The sequence below is a fragment of the Ranitomeya variabilis genome, chromosome 3 (assembly GCF_051348905.1).
Source record: "Ranitomeya variabilis isolate aRanVar5 chromosome 3, aRanVar5.hap1, whole genome shotgun sequence".
Classification (NCBI taxonomy): Eukaryota; Metazoa; Chordata; class Amphibia; order Anura; family Dendrobatidae; genus Ranitomeya; species Ranitomeya variabilis.
Window position 1 is genome coordinate 731,799,435 of NC_135234.1, and position 14,920 is coordinate 731,814,354.

A 14,920-nucleotide genomic window follows, 5' to 3' on the forward strand; every position below is an offset into this window, starting at 1 on the left:
CCAACTTGACTGGAAAAATCCTGACACAGTCTAAGCTGGACAAGAAAAAACAATGAATAGCACTGATCTGTAAAGCACACAGCATGTGTGCTGCAGAAACAAAAACCAGACACTTATCTTTGCTGATTTGGTAGCAGGGCAGGAGGAACCAGACTGAGATCCAAAACGTCCTAGAACAATGGACAACTGGCAAGGACTAATGAATCCTGCAACCTTAAATACCCCAGTCAGCACTGCAATCAACAGGGACACCTGCCCAGGATTGCAACCCAGGGACAACTGTATTACCACCAACAACCACCGGAGGGAACCCAAGAGCAGAATTCACAACATTCCCCCCCCCTTGAGGAGGGGTCACTGAACCCTCACCAGAGACCCCAGGCCGATCAGGACGAGCCAGATGAAAGGCACGAACCAAATCAGCAGCATGGACATCAGAGGCAAAAACCCAAGAATTATCCTCCTGGCTATAACTCTTCCATTTGACAAGGTACTGAAGCCTCCGCCTCGAAAAGCGAGAATCCAAAATCTTCTCAACCACATACTCCAACTCCCCATCAACCAAGACAGGGGCCGGAGGATCAACAGAGGGAACAATGGGCACCACATATTTCCGCAATAAAGATCTATGGAAGACATTATGGATAGCAAAAGAGGCCGGAAGCGCCAATCGAAAAGACACCGGATTAGTAATCTCAGAAATCCTATAAGGACCAATAAACCGAGGCTTAAACTTAGGGGAAGAAACCTTCATAGGAACATGACGGGAAGACAACCAAACCAGATCCCCAACCCGAAGCCGGGAACCAACACACCGACGATGGTTAGCGAAACGTTGAGCCTCCTCCTGAGACAACACCAAATTGTCCACAACATGAGCCCAAATCTGCTGCAACCTGTCAACCACGGAATCCACACCAGGACAGTCAGAAGGCTCAACCTGCCCTGAAGAAAAACGAGGATGAAAACCAAAATTACAAAAGAAGGGCGAAACCAAAGTAGCCGAACTAGCCCGATTATTAAGTGCAAACTCGGCCAATGGCGAGAAAGCCACCCAATCATCCTGATCACCAGACACAAAGCATCTCAAATAAGTCTCCAAGGTCTGATTAGTTCGCTCGGTTTGGCCATTTGTCTGAGGATGAAATGCGGAAGAAAATATTCAAATCAATGCCCAGCCTAGCACAAAAGGCCCGCCAAAACCTAGAAACAAACTGGGAACCTCTGTCGGACACAATATTCTCCGGAATACCATGCAAACGAACTACATGCTGAAAAAACAACGGAACCAAATCTGAAGAGGAAGGCAATTTAGGCAAAGGCACCAAATGAACCATCTTAGAGAACCGGTCACAAACCACCCAGATAACCGACATCCTCTGGGAAACCGGAAGATCAGAAACAAAATCCATAGAAATATGCGTCCAGGGCCTCTCAGGGACCGGCAATGGCAAAAGCAACCCACTAGCACGGGAACAACAAGGCTTGGCCCGTGCACACGTCCCACAGGACTGCACAAAAGAACGCACATCACGTGACAAGGAAGGCCACCAAAAAGACCTACCAACCAAATCTCTGGTACAAAAAATACCCGGATGGCCAGCCAACACAGAACAATGAACCTCAGAAATCACTCTACTAGTCCATCTGTCAGGAACAAACAGTTTCCCCACTGGACAGCGGTCAGGTTTATCAGCCTGAAATTCCTGAAGAACCCATCGTAAATCAGGGGAAATGGCAGAGAGGACCACCCCTTCTTTCAGAATGCCGACCGGTTCAAGGACCTCAGGAGAATCAGGCAAATAACTCCTAGAGAGGGCATCAGCCTTAATATTCTTAGAGCCCGGAAGATACGAGACCACGAAATCAAAACGGGAAAAAAACAAAGACCATCGAGCCTGTCTAGGATTCAGCCATCTGGCAGACTCGAGGTAAATCAGATTCTTATGATCGGTCAAGACCACAATACGGTGCTTAGCTCCCTCAAGCCAATGTCGCCACTCCTCAAACGCCCACTTCATAGCCAACAATTCCCGATTGCCGACATCATAATTGCGTTCGGCAGGCGAAAACTTATGGGAAAAGAAGGCACATGGTTTCATCAAGGAACCAACAGGATCCCTCTGGGACAAAACGGCCCCTGCGCCAATCTCAGAAGCCTCAACCTGAACCTGAAACGGAAGAGAAACATCCGGTTGACGCAACACAGGGGCAGAAGTAAATCGGCGTTTGAGCTCCTGAAAGGCAGAGACAGCCGCAGAGGACCAATTTGTCACATCAGCGCCTTTCCTCGTCAAATCGGTCAAGGGTTTAACCACGCTGGAGAAGCCAGCAATGAAACGGCGATAAAAATTAGCAAAGCCCAAACATTTCTGAAGGCTCTTCACGGATGTGGGTTGAATCCAATCATGAATGGCCTGAACCTTAACCGGATCCATCTCTATAGATGAGGGAGAAAAAATGAAGCCCAAAAAAGAAACCTTCTGCACTCCAAAGAGACACTTAGACCCCTTCACAAACAAAGCATTGTCACGAAGGATCTGAAATACCATCCTGACCTGCTTCACATGAGACTCCCAATCATCGGAAAAAATCAAAATGTCATCCAAATATATAATCAAGAATTTATCAAGATAAGTCCGGAAGATATCATGCATGAAGGACTGAAAAACAGATGGAGCATTAGAGAGCCCGAATGGCATCACAAGATATTCAAAATGGCCTTCGGGCGTATTAAACGCTGTTTTCCATTCATCACCCTGCTTAATACGAACAAGATTATATGCCCCCCGAAGGTCAATTTTAGTAAACCAACTAGCCCCCTTAATCCTAGCAAACAAATCGGAAAGCAGAGGTAAAGGGTATTGAAACTTGACCGTGATCTTATTCAAGAGGCGATAATCAATACAGGGTCTCAAGGAGCCATCCTTCTTAGCAACCAAAAAAAATCCCGCTCCCAACGGTGAAGAAGATGGCCGAATATGCCCTTTCTCCAAAGACTCCTTAACATAACTCCGCATAGCGGTATGTTCAGGCACAGACAGGTTGAAAAGTCGGCCCTTAGGAAACTTACAGCCTGGAATCAAGTCAATAGCACAATCACAGTCCCTATGCGGTGGAAGGGAACTGGACTTGGGCTCATCGAATACATCCTGAAAATCAGACAAAAACTCTGGAATTTCAGAAGAGGAAGAAGAGGAGATTGACATCAAAGGAACGTCATTGTGAACCCCCTGACAACCCCAACTAGTCACAGACGTAGACTTCCAATCCAACACAGGATTATGTACCTGCAACCACGGAAAACCCAGCACGATAGCATCATGCAAATTATGCAACACCAGAAATCGACACTCTTCCTGATGGGCTGGCGCCATGCACATGGTCACCTGTGTCCAAAACTGGGGTTTATTTTTAGCCAAAGGTGTAGCATCAATGCCCCTTAAAGGAATAGGGTTCTGCAAAGACTGCAAGGGAAAACCACAACGCCTGGCAAACTCAAAGTCCATTAAGTTCAAGGCGGCGCCTGAATCCACAAACGCCATGACAGAAAATGATGACAATGAGCAGATCAAGGACACAGATAACAGAAATTTAGGTTGTACAGTACTGATGGTAAATGAAGTAGCGATCCTCTTTGTACGCTTAGGGCAGACTGAAATGACATGAGAAGCATCGCCACAATAAAAACACAACCTATTCAGACGTCTGAATCCTTGTTGTTCCGTTCTAGACAGAATCCTATCACATTGCATTGGCTCAGGCATCTGCTCTGAGGACAACGCCACAGCGCGCACAGTTCTGCTCTCGCAAGCGCCGATCAATCTGAATGGCCAGAGACATAGAATCACTAAGACCGAAAGGCGTGGGAAACCCCACCATAACATCTCTAACGGATTCAGAAAGACCCTTTCTGAAAATTGCCGCCAAAGCATCATCATTCCATTTAGTCAACACAGACCATTTTCTAAATTTCTGACAATACAATTCTGCCGCTTCTTGACCCTGAGACAGGGCCAACAATGTCTTCTCTGCTTGATCCACAGAGTTTGGTTCATCATATAATAATCCTAAAGCCTGAAAAAAGGCGTCTAAATTAAGCAAGGCCGGATTCCCAGATTCCAGGGGAAATGCCCAATCCTGAGGATCACCACGCAGCAGGGAGATGACAATTTTAACCTGCTGAATGGAATCACCAGAGGATCGAGGTCTCAGAGTAAAAAACAGTTTACAGTTGTTTTTAAAACTCAAAAATTTGGACCTGTCACCAAAAAACAAATCAGGAATAGGAATCTTAGGCTCTAAAACCGGAGTCTGGACAATATAATCAGAAATCCCCTGTACCCTAGCAGCAAGCTGGTCTACATGAGAAGCTAATCCCTGAATATCCATGCCAGCACCAGACTCCTCAGCCACCCAGAGAAAAAGAGGGAAGAAAGGACAAAGCAGGCTACAGAAAAAAAAATGGCTCAACACCTTTCTTCCCTTCTTCTGAGATGCATTTAACTCATTGTTGGCCAGTTGTACTGTTATGATCCGGTGACCTTGGAGTCGCATGAGACTTTCTCAGGAGTAGGTGAAACCTATACTGACCGCAAACCCTAAACTGACACCGCAACTAGAAGTAGCCGTGGGGTGTACCTAACAATCCTAGACACCTCGACACAGCCGGAGGACTAAATACCCCTATAGATGGAAATAGGAATCCTATCTTGCCTCAGAGCAGAACCCCAAAGGATAGGCAGCCCCCCACAAATATTGTCTGTGAGTATTAGAGGAAAGACACACGCAGGCAGAAAACAGGGTTTAGCAAAAGAGGCCACTCTAGCTAAATAGAAAAGGATAGGACAGAATGCTAAGCGGTCAGTATTAAAACCCTGAAAATATCCACAGCAGATAATACAAAAATTCCACCATCTAACTAAAGACATGGAACGTATATCTGCATCTCCTGAGAATCCAACTTGACTGGAAAAATCCTGACACAGTCTAAGCTGGACAAGAAAAAACAATGAATAGCACTGATCTGTAAAGCACACAGCATGTGTGCTGCAGAAACAAAAACCAGACACTTATCTTTGCTGATTTGGTAGCAGGGCAGGAGGAACCAGACTGAGATCCAAAACGTCCTAGAACAATGGACAACTGGCAAGGACTAATGAATCCTGCAACCTTAAATACCCCAGTCAGCACTGCAATCAGCAGGGACACCTGCCCAGGATTGCAACCCAGGGACAACTGTATTACCACCAACAACCACCGGAGGGAACCCAAGAGCAGAATTCACAACATTCCCCCCCCCCTTGAGGAGGGGTCACTGAACCCTCACCAGAGACCCCAGGCCGATCAGGACGAGCCAGATGAAAGGCACGAACCAAATCAGCAGCATGGACATCAGAGGCAAAAACCCAAGAATTATCCTCCTGGCTATAACTCTTCCATTTGACAAGGTACTGAAGCCTCCGCCTCGAAAAGCGAGAATCCAAAATCTTCTCAACCACATACTCCAACTCCCCATCAACCAAGACAGGGGCCGGAGGATCAACAGAGGGAACAATGGGCACCACATATTTCCGCAATAAAGATCTATGGAAGACATTATGGATAGCAAAAGAGGCCGGAAGCGCCAATCGAAAAGACACCGGATTAGTAATCTCAGAAATCCTATAAGGACCAATAAACCGAGGCTTAAACTTAGGGGAAGAAACCTTCATAGGAACATGATGGGAAGACAACCAAACCAGATCCCCAACCCGAAGCCGGGAACCAACACACCGACGATGGTTAGCGAAACGTTGAGCCTCCTCCTGAGACAACACCAAATTGTCCACAACATGAGCCCAAATCTGCTGCAACCTGTCAACCACGGAATCCACACCAGGACAGTCAGAAGGCTCAACCTGCCCTGAAGAAAAACGAGGATGAAAACCAAAATTACAAAAGAAGGGCGAAACCAAAGTAGCCGAACTAGCCCGATTATTAAGTGCAAACTCGGCCAATGGCAAGAAAGCCACCCAATCATCCTGATGACCAGACACAAAGCATCTCAAATAAGTCTCCAAGGTCTGATTAGTTCGCTCGGTTTGGCCATTTGTCTGAGGATGAAATGCGGAAGAAAATATTCAAATCAATGCCCAGCCTAGCACAAAAGGCCCGCCAAAACCTAGAAACAAACTGGGAACCTCTGTCGGACACAATATTCTCCGGAATACCATGCAAACGAACTACATGCTGAAAAAACAACGGAACCAAATCTGAAGAGGAAGGCAATTTAGGCAAAGGCACCAAATGAACCATCTTAGAGAACTGGTCACAAACCACCCAGATAACCGACATCCTCTGGGAAACCGGAAGATCAGAAACAAAATCCATAGAAATATGCGTCCAGGGCCTCTCAGGGACCGGCAATGGCAAAAGCAACCCACTAGCACGGGAACAACAAGGCTTGGCCCGTGCACACGTCCCACAGGACTGCACAAAAGAACGCACATCACGTGACAAGGAAGGCCACCAAAAAGACCTACCAACCAAATCTCTGGTACAAAAAATACCCGGATGGCCAGCCAACACAGAACAATGAACCTCAGAAATCACTCTACTAGTCCATCTGTCAGGAACAAACAGTTTCTCCACTGGACAGCGGTCAGGTTTATCAGCCTGAAATTCCTGAAGAACCCATCGTAAATCAGGGGAAATGGCAGAGAGGACCACCCCTTCTTTCAGAATGCCGACCGGTTCAAGGACCTCAGGAGAATCAGGCAAATAACTCCTAGAGAGGGCATCAGCCTTAATATTCTTAGAGCCCGGAAGATACGAGACCACGAAATCAAAACGGGAAAAAAACAAAGACCATCGAGCCTGTCTAGGATTCAGCCATCTGGCAGACTCGAGGTAAATCAGATTCTTATGATCGGTCAAGACCACAATACGGTGCTTAGCTCCCTCAAGCCAATGTCGCCACTCCTCAAACGCCCACTTCATAGCCAACAATTCCCGATTGCCGACATCATAATTGCGTTCGGCAGGCGAAAACTTACGGGAAAAGAAGGCACATGGTTTCATCAAGGAACCAACAGGATCCCTCTGGGACAAAACGGCCCCTGCGCCAATCTCAGAAGCCTCAACCTGAACCTGAAACGGAAGAGAAACATCCGGTTGACGCAACACAGGGGCAGAAGTAAATCGGCGTTTGAGCTCCTGAAAGGCAGAGACAGCCGCAGAGGACCAATTTGTCACATCAGCGCCTTTCCTCGTCAAATCGGTCAAGGGTTTAACCACACTGGAGAAGCCAGCAATGAAACGGCGATAAAAATTAGCAAAGCCCAAACATTTCTGAAGGCTCTTCACGGATGTGGGTTGAATCCAATCATGAATGGCCTGAACCTTAACCGGATCCATCTCTATAGATGAGGGAGAAAAAATGAAGCCCAAAAAAGAAACCTTCTGCACTCCAAAGAGACACTTAGACCCCTTCACAAACAAAGCATTGTCACGAAGGATCTGAAATACCATCCTGACCTGCTTCACATGAGACTCCCAATCATCGGAAAAAATCAAAATGTCATCCAAATATATAATCAAGAATTTATCAAGATAAGTCCGGAAGATATCATGCATGAAGGACTGAAAAACAGATGGAGCATTAGAGAGCCTGAATGGCATCACAAGATATTCAAAATGGCCTTCGGGCGTATTAAACGCTGTTTTCCATTCATCACCCTGCTTAATACGAACAAGATTATATGCCCCCCGAAGGTCAATTTTAGTAAACCAACTAGCCCCCTTAATCCTAGCAAACAAATCGGAAAGCAGAGGTAAAGGGTATTGAAACTTGACCGTGATCTTATTCAAGAGGCGATAATCAATACAGGGTCTCAAGGAGCCATCCTTCTTAGCAACCAAAAAAAATCCCGCTCCCAACGGTGAAGAAGATGGCCGAATATGCCCTTTCTCCAAAGACTCCTTAACATAACTCCGCATAGCGGTATGTTCAGGCACAGACAGGTTAAAAAGTCGGCCCTTAGGAAACTTACAGCCTGGAATCAAGTCAATAGCACAATCACAGTCCCTATGCGGTGGAAGGGAACTGGACTTGGGCTCATCGAATACATCCTGAAAATCAGACAAAAACTCTGGAATTTCAGAAGAGGAAGAAGAGGAGATTGACATCAAAGGAACGTCATTGTGAACCCCCTGACAACCCCAACTAGTCACAGACGTAGACTTCCAATCCAACACAGGATTATGTACCTGCAACCACGGAAAACCCAGCACGATAGCATCATGCAAATTATGCAACACCAGAAATCGACACTCTTCCTGATGGGCTGGCGCCATGCACATGGTCACCTGTGTCCAAAACTGGGGTTTATTTTTAGCCAAAGGTGTAGCATCAATGCCCCTTAAAGGAATAGGGTTCTGCAAAGACTGCAAGGGAAAACCACAACGCCTGGCAAACTCAAAGTCCATTAAGTTCAAGGCGGCGCCTGAATCCACAAACGCCATGACAGAAAATGATGACAATGAGCAGATCAAGGACACAGATAACAGAAATTTAGGTTGTACAGTACTGATGGTAAATGAAGTAGCGATCCTCTTTGTACGCTTAGGGCAGACTAAAATGACATGAGAAGCATCGCCACAATAAAAACACAACCTATTCAGACGTCTGAATCCTTGTTGTTCCGTTCTAGACAGAATCCTATCACATTGCATTGGCTCAGGCATCTGCTCTGAGGACAACGCCACAGCGTGCACAGTTCTGCTCTCGCAAGCGCCGATCAATCTGAATGGCCAGAGACATAGAATCACTAAGACCGAAAGGCGTGGGAAACCCCACCATAACATCTTTAACGGATTCAGAAAGACCCTTTCTGAAAATTGCCGCCAAAGCATCATCATTCCATTTAGTCAACACAGACCATTTTCTAAATTTCTGACAATACAATTCTGCCGCTTCTTGACCCTGAGACAGGGCCAACAAGGTCTTCTCTGCTTGATCCACAGAGTTTGGTTCATCATATAATAATCCTAAAGCCTGAAAAAAGGCGTCTAAATTAAGCAAGGCCGGATTCCCAGATTCCAGGGGAAATGCCCAATCCTGAGGATCACCACGCAGCAGGGAGATGACAATTTTAACCTGCTGAATGGAATCACCAGAGGATCGAGGTCTCAGAGTAAAAAACAGTTTACAGTTGTTTTTAAAACTCAAAAATTTGGACCTGTCACCAAAAAACAAATCAGGAATAGGAATCTTAGGCTCTAAAACCGGAGTCTGGACAATATAATCAGAAATCCCCTGTACCCTAGCAGCAAGCTGGTCTACATGAGAAGCTAATCCCTGAATATCCATGCTAGCACCAGACTCCTTAGCCACCCAGAGAAAAAGAGGGAAGAAAGGACAAAGCAGGCTACAGAAAAAAAAATGGCTCAACACCTTTCTTCCCTTCTTCTGAGATGCATTTAACTCATTGTTGGCCAGTTGTACTGTTATGATCCGGTGACCTTGGAGTCGCATGAGACTTTCTCAGGAGTAGGTGAAACCTATACTGACCGCAAACCCTAAACTGACACCGCAACTAGAAGTAGCCGTGGGGTGTACCTAACAATCCTAGACACCTCGACACAGCCGGAGGACTAAATACCCCTATAGATGGAAATAGGAATCCTATCTTGCCTCAGAGCAGAACCCCAAAGGATAGGCAGCCCCCCACAAATATTGTCTGTGAGTATTAGAGGAAAGACACACAAAGGCAGAAAACAGGGTTTAGCAAAAGAGGCCACTCTAGCTAAATAGAAAAGGATAGGACAGAATGCTAAGCGGTCAGTATTAAAACCCTGAAAATATCCACAGCAGATAATACAAACATTCCACCATCTAACTAAAGACATGGAACGTATATCTGCATCTCCTGAGAATCCAACTTGACTGGAAAAATCCTGACACAGTCTAAGCTGGACAAGAAAAAACAATGAATAGCACTGATCTGTAAAGCACACAGCATGTGTGCTGCAGAAACAAAAACCAGACACTTATCTTTGCTGATTTGGTAGCAGGGCAGGAGGAACCAGACTGAGATCCAAAACGTCCTAGAACAATGGACAACTGGCAAGGACTAATGAATCCTGCAACCTTAAATACCCCAGTCAGCACTGCAATCAGCAGGGACACCTGCCCAGGATTGCAACCCAGGGACAACTGTATTACCACCAACAACCACCGGAGGGAACCCAAGAGCAGAATTCACAACATTCCCCCCCCCCTTGAGGAGGGGTCACTGAACCCTCACCAGAGACCCCAGGCCGATCAGGACGAGCCAGATGAAAGGCACGAACCAAATCAGCAGCATGGACATCAGAGGCAAAAACCCAAGAATTATCCTCCTGGCTATAACTCTTCCATTTGACAAGGTACTGAAGCCTCCGCCTCGAAAAGCGAGAATCCAAAATCTTCTCAACCACATACTCCAACTCCCCATCAACCAAGACAGGGGCCGGAGGATCAACAGAGGGAACAATGGGCACCACATATTTCCGCAATAAAGATCTATGGAAGACATTATGGATAGCAAAAGAGGCCGGAAGCGCCAATCGAAAAGACACCGGATTAGTAATCTCAGAAATCCTATAAGGACCAATAAACCGAGGCTTAAACTTAGGGGAAGAAACCTTCATAGGAACATGACGGGAAGACAACCAAACCAGATCCCCAACCCGAAGCCGGGAACCAACACACCGACGACGGTTAGCGAAACGTTGAGCCTCCTCCTGAGACAACACCAAATTGTCCACAACATGAGCCCAAATCTGCTGCAACCTGTCAACCACGGAATCCACACCAGGACAGTCAGAAGGCTCAACCTGCCCTGAAGAAAAACGAGGATGAAAACCAAAATTACAAAAGAAGGGCGAAACCAAAGTAGCCGAACTAGCCCGATTATTAAGGGCAAACTCGGCCAATGGCAAGAAAGCCACCCAATCATCCTGATCACCAGACACAAAGCATCTCAAATAAGCCTCCAAGGTCTGATTAGTTCGCTCGGTTTGGCCATTTGTCTGAGGATGAAATGCGGAAGAAAATATTCAAATCAATGCCCAGCCTAGCACAAAAGGCCCGCCAAAACCTAGAAACAAACTGGGAACCTCTGTCGGACACAATATTCTCCGGAATACCATGCAAACGAACTACATGCTGAAAAAACAACGGAACCAAATCTGAAGAGGAAGGCAATTTAGGCAAAGGCACCAAATGAACCATCTTAGAGAACCGGTCACAAACCACCCAGATAACCGACATCCTCTGGGAAACCGGAAGATCAGAAACAAAATCCATAGAAATATGCGTCCAGGGCCTCTCAGGGACCGGCAATGGCAAAAGCAACCCACTAGCACGGGAACAACAAGGCTTGGCCCGTGCACACGTCCCACAGGACTGCACAAAAGAACGCACATCACGTGACAAGGAAGGCCACCAAAAAGACCTACCAACCAAATCTCTGGTACAAAAAATACCCGGATGGCCAGCCAACACAGAACAATGAACCTCAGAAATCACTCTACTAGTCCATCTGTCAGGAACAAACAGTTTCCCCACTGGACAGCGGTCAGGTTTATCAGCCTGAAATTCCTGAAGAACCCATCGTAAATCAGGGGAAATGGCAGAGAGGACCACCCCTTCTTTCAGAATGCCGACCGGTTCAAGGACCTCAGGAGAATCAGGCAAATAACTCCTAGAGAGGGCATCAGCCTTAATATTCTTAGAGCCCGGAAGATACGAGACCACGAAATCAAAACGGGAAAAAAACAAAGACCATCGAGCCTGTCTAGGATTCAGCCATCTGGCAGACTCGAGGTAAATCAGATTCTTATGATCGGTCAAGACCACAATACGGTGCTTAGCTCCCTCAAGCCAATGTCGCCACTCCTCAAACGCCCACTTCATAGCCAACAATTCCCGATTGCCGACATCATAATTGCGTTCGGCAGGCGAAAACTTACGGGAAAAGAAGGCACATGGTTTCATCAAGGAACCAACAGGATCCCTCTGGGACAAAACGGCCCCTGCGCCAATCTCAGAAGCCTCAACCTGAACCTGAAACGGAAGAGAAACATCCGGTTGACGCAACACAGGGGCAGAAGTAAATCGGCGTTTGAGCTCCTGAAAGGCAGAGACAGCCGCAGAGGACCAATTTGTCACATCAGCGCCTTTCCTCGTCAAATCGGTCAAGGGTTTAACCACGCTGGAGAAGCCAGCAATGAAACGGCGATAAAAATTAGCAAAGCCCAAACATTTCTGAAGGCTCTTCACGGATGTGGGTTGAATCCAATCATGAATGGCCTGAACCTTAACCGGATCCATCTCTATAGATGAGGGAGAAAAAATGAAGCCCAAAAAAGAAACCTTCTGCACTCCAAAGAGACACTTAGACCCCTTCACAAACAAAGCATTGTCACGAAGGATCTGAAATACCATCCTGACCTGCTTCACATGAGACTCCCAATCATCGGAAAAAATCAAAATGTCATCCAAATATATAATCAAGAATTTATCAAGATAAGTCCGGAAGATATCATGCATGAAGGACTGAAAAACAGATGGAGCATTAGAGAGCCTGAATGGCATCACAAGATATTCAAAATGGCCTTCGGGCGTATTAAACGCTGTTTTCCATTCATCACCCTGCTTAATACGAACAAGATTATATGCCCCCCGAAGGTCAATTTTAGTAAACCAACTAGCCCCCTTAATCCTAGCAAACAAATCGGAAAGCAGAGGTAAAGGGTATTGAAACTTGACCGTGATCTTATTCAAGAGGCGATAATCAATACAGGGTCTCAAGGAGCCATCCTTCTTAGCAACCAAAAAAAATCCCGCTCCCAACGGTGAAGAAGATGGCCGAATATGCCCTTTCTCCAAAGACTCCTTAACATAACTCCGCATAGCGGTATGTTCAGGCACAGACAGGTTGAAAAGTCGGCCCTTAGGAAACTTACAGCCTGGAATCAAGTCAATAGCACAATCACAGTCCCTATGCGGTGGAAGGGAACTGGACTTGGGCTCATCGAATACATCCTGAAAATCAGACAAAAACTCTGGAATTTCAGAAGAGGAAGAAGAGGAGATTGACATCAAAGGAACGTCATTGTGAACCCCCTGACAACCCCAACTAGTCACAGACGTAGACTTCCAATCCAACACAGGATTATGTACCTGCAACCACGGAAAACCCAGCACGATAGCATCATGCAAATTATGCAACACCAGAAATCGACACTCTTCCTGATGGGCTGGCGCCATGCACATGGTCACCTGTGTCCAAAACTGGGGTTTATTTTTAGCCAAAGGTGTAGCATCAATGCCCCTTAAAGGAATAGGGTTCTGCAAAGACTGCAAGGGAAAACCACAACGCCTGGCAAACTCAAAGTCCATTAAGTTCAAGGCGGCGCCTGAATCCACAAACGCCATGACAGAAAATGATGACAATGAGCAGATCAAGGACACAGATAACAGAAATTTAGGTTGTACAGTACTGATGGTAAATGAAGTAGCGATCCTCTTTGTACGCTTAGGGCAGACTAAAATGACATGAGAAGCATCGCCACAATAAAAACACAACCTATTCAGACGTCTGAATCCTTGTTGTTCCGTTCTAGACAGAATCCTATCACATTGCATTGGCTCAGGCATCTGCTCTGAGGACAACGCCACAGCGTGCACAGTTCTGCTCTCGCAAGCGCCGATCAATCTGAATGGCCAGAGACATAGAATCACTAAGACCGAAAGGCGTGGGAAACCCCACCATAACATCTTTAACGGATTCAGAAAGACCCTTTCTGAAAATTGCCGCCAAAGCATCATCATTCCATTTAGTCAACACAGACCATTTTCTAAATTTCTGACAATACAATTCTGCCGCTTCTTGACCCTGAGACAGGGCCAACAAGGTCTTCTCTGCTTGATCCACAGAGTTTGGTTCATCATATAATAATCCTAAAGCCTGAAAAAAGGCGTCTAAATTAAGCAAGGCCGGATTCCCAGATTCCAGGGGAAATGCCCAATCCTGAGGATCACCACGCAGCAGGGAGATGACAATTTTAACCTGCTGAATGGAATCACCAGAGGATCGAGGTCTCAGAGTAAAAAACAGTTTACAGTTGTTTTTAAAACTCAAAAATTTGGACCTGTCACCAAAAAACAAATCAGGAATAGGAATCTTAGGCTCTAAAACCGGAGTCTGGACAATATAATCAGAAATCCCCTGTACCCTAGCAGCAAGCTGGTCTACATGAGAAGCTAATCCCTGAATATCCATGCTAGCACCAGACTCCTTAGCCACCCAGAGAAAAAGAGGGAAGAAAGGACAAAGCAGGCTACAGAAAAAAAAATGGCTCAACACCTTTCTTCCCTTCTTCTGAGATGCATTTAACTCATTGTTGGCCAGTTGTACTGTTATGATCCGGTGACCTTGGAGTCGCATGAGACTTTCTCAGGAGTAGGTGAAACCTATACTGACCGCAAACCCTAAACTGACACCGCAACTAGAAGTAGCCGTGGGGTGTACCTAACAATCCTAGACACCTCGACACAGCCGGAGGACTAAATACCCCTATAGATGGAAATAGGAATCCTATCTTGCCTCAGAGCAGAACCCCAAAGGATAGGCAGCCCCCCACAAATATTGTCTGTGAGTATTAGAGGAAAGACACACAAAGGCAGAAAACAGGGTTTAGCAAAAGAGGCCACTCTAGCTAAATAGAAAAGGATAGGACAGAATGCTAAGCGGTCAGTATTAAAACCCTGAAAATATCCACAGCAGATAATACAAACATTCCACCATCTAACTAAAGACATGGAACGTATATCTGCATCTCCTGAGAATCCAACTTGACTGGAAAAATCCTGACACAGTCTAAGCTGGAC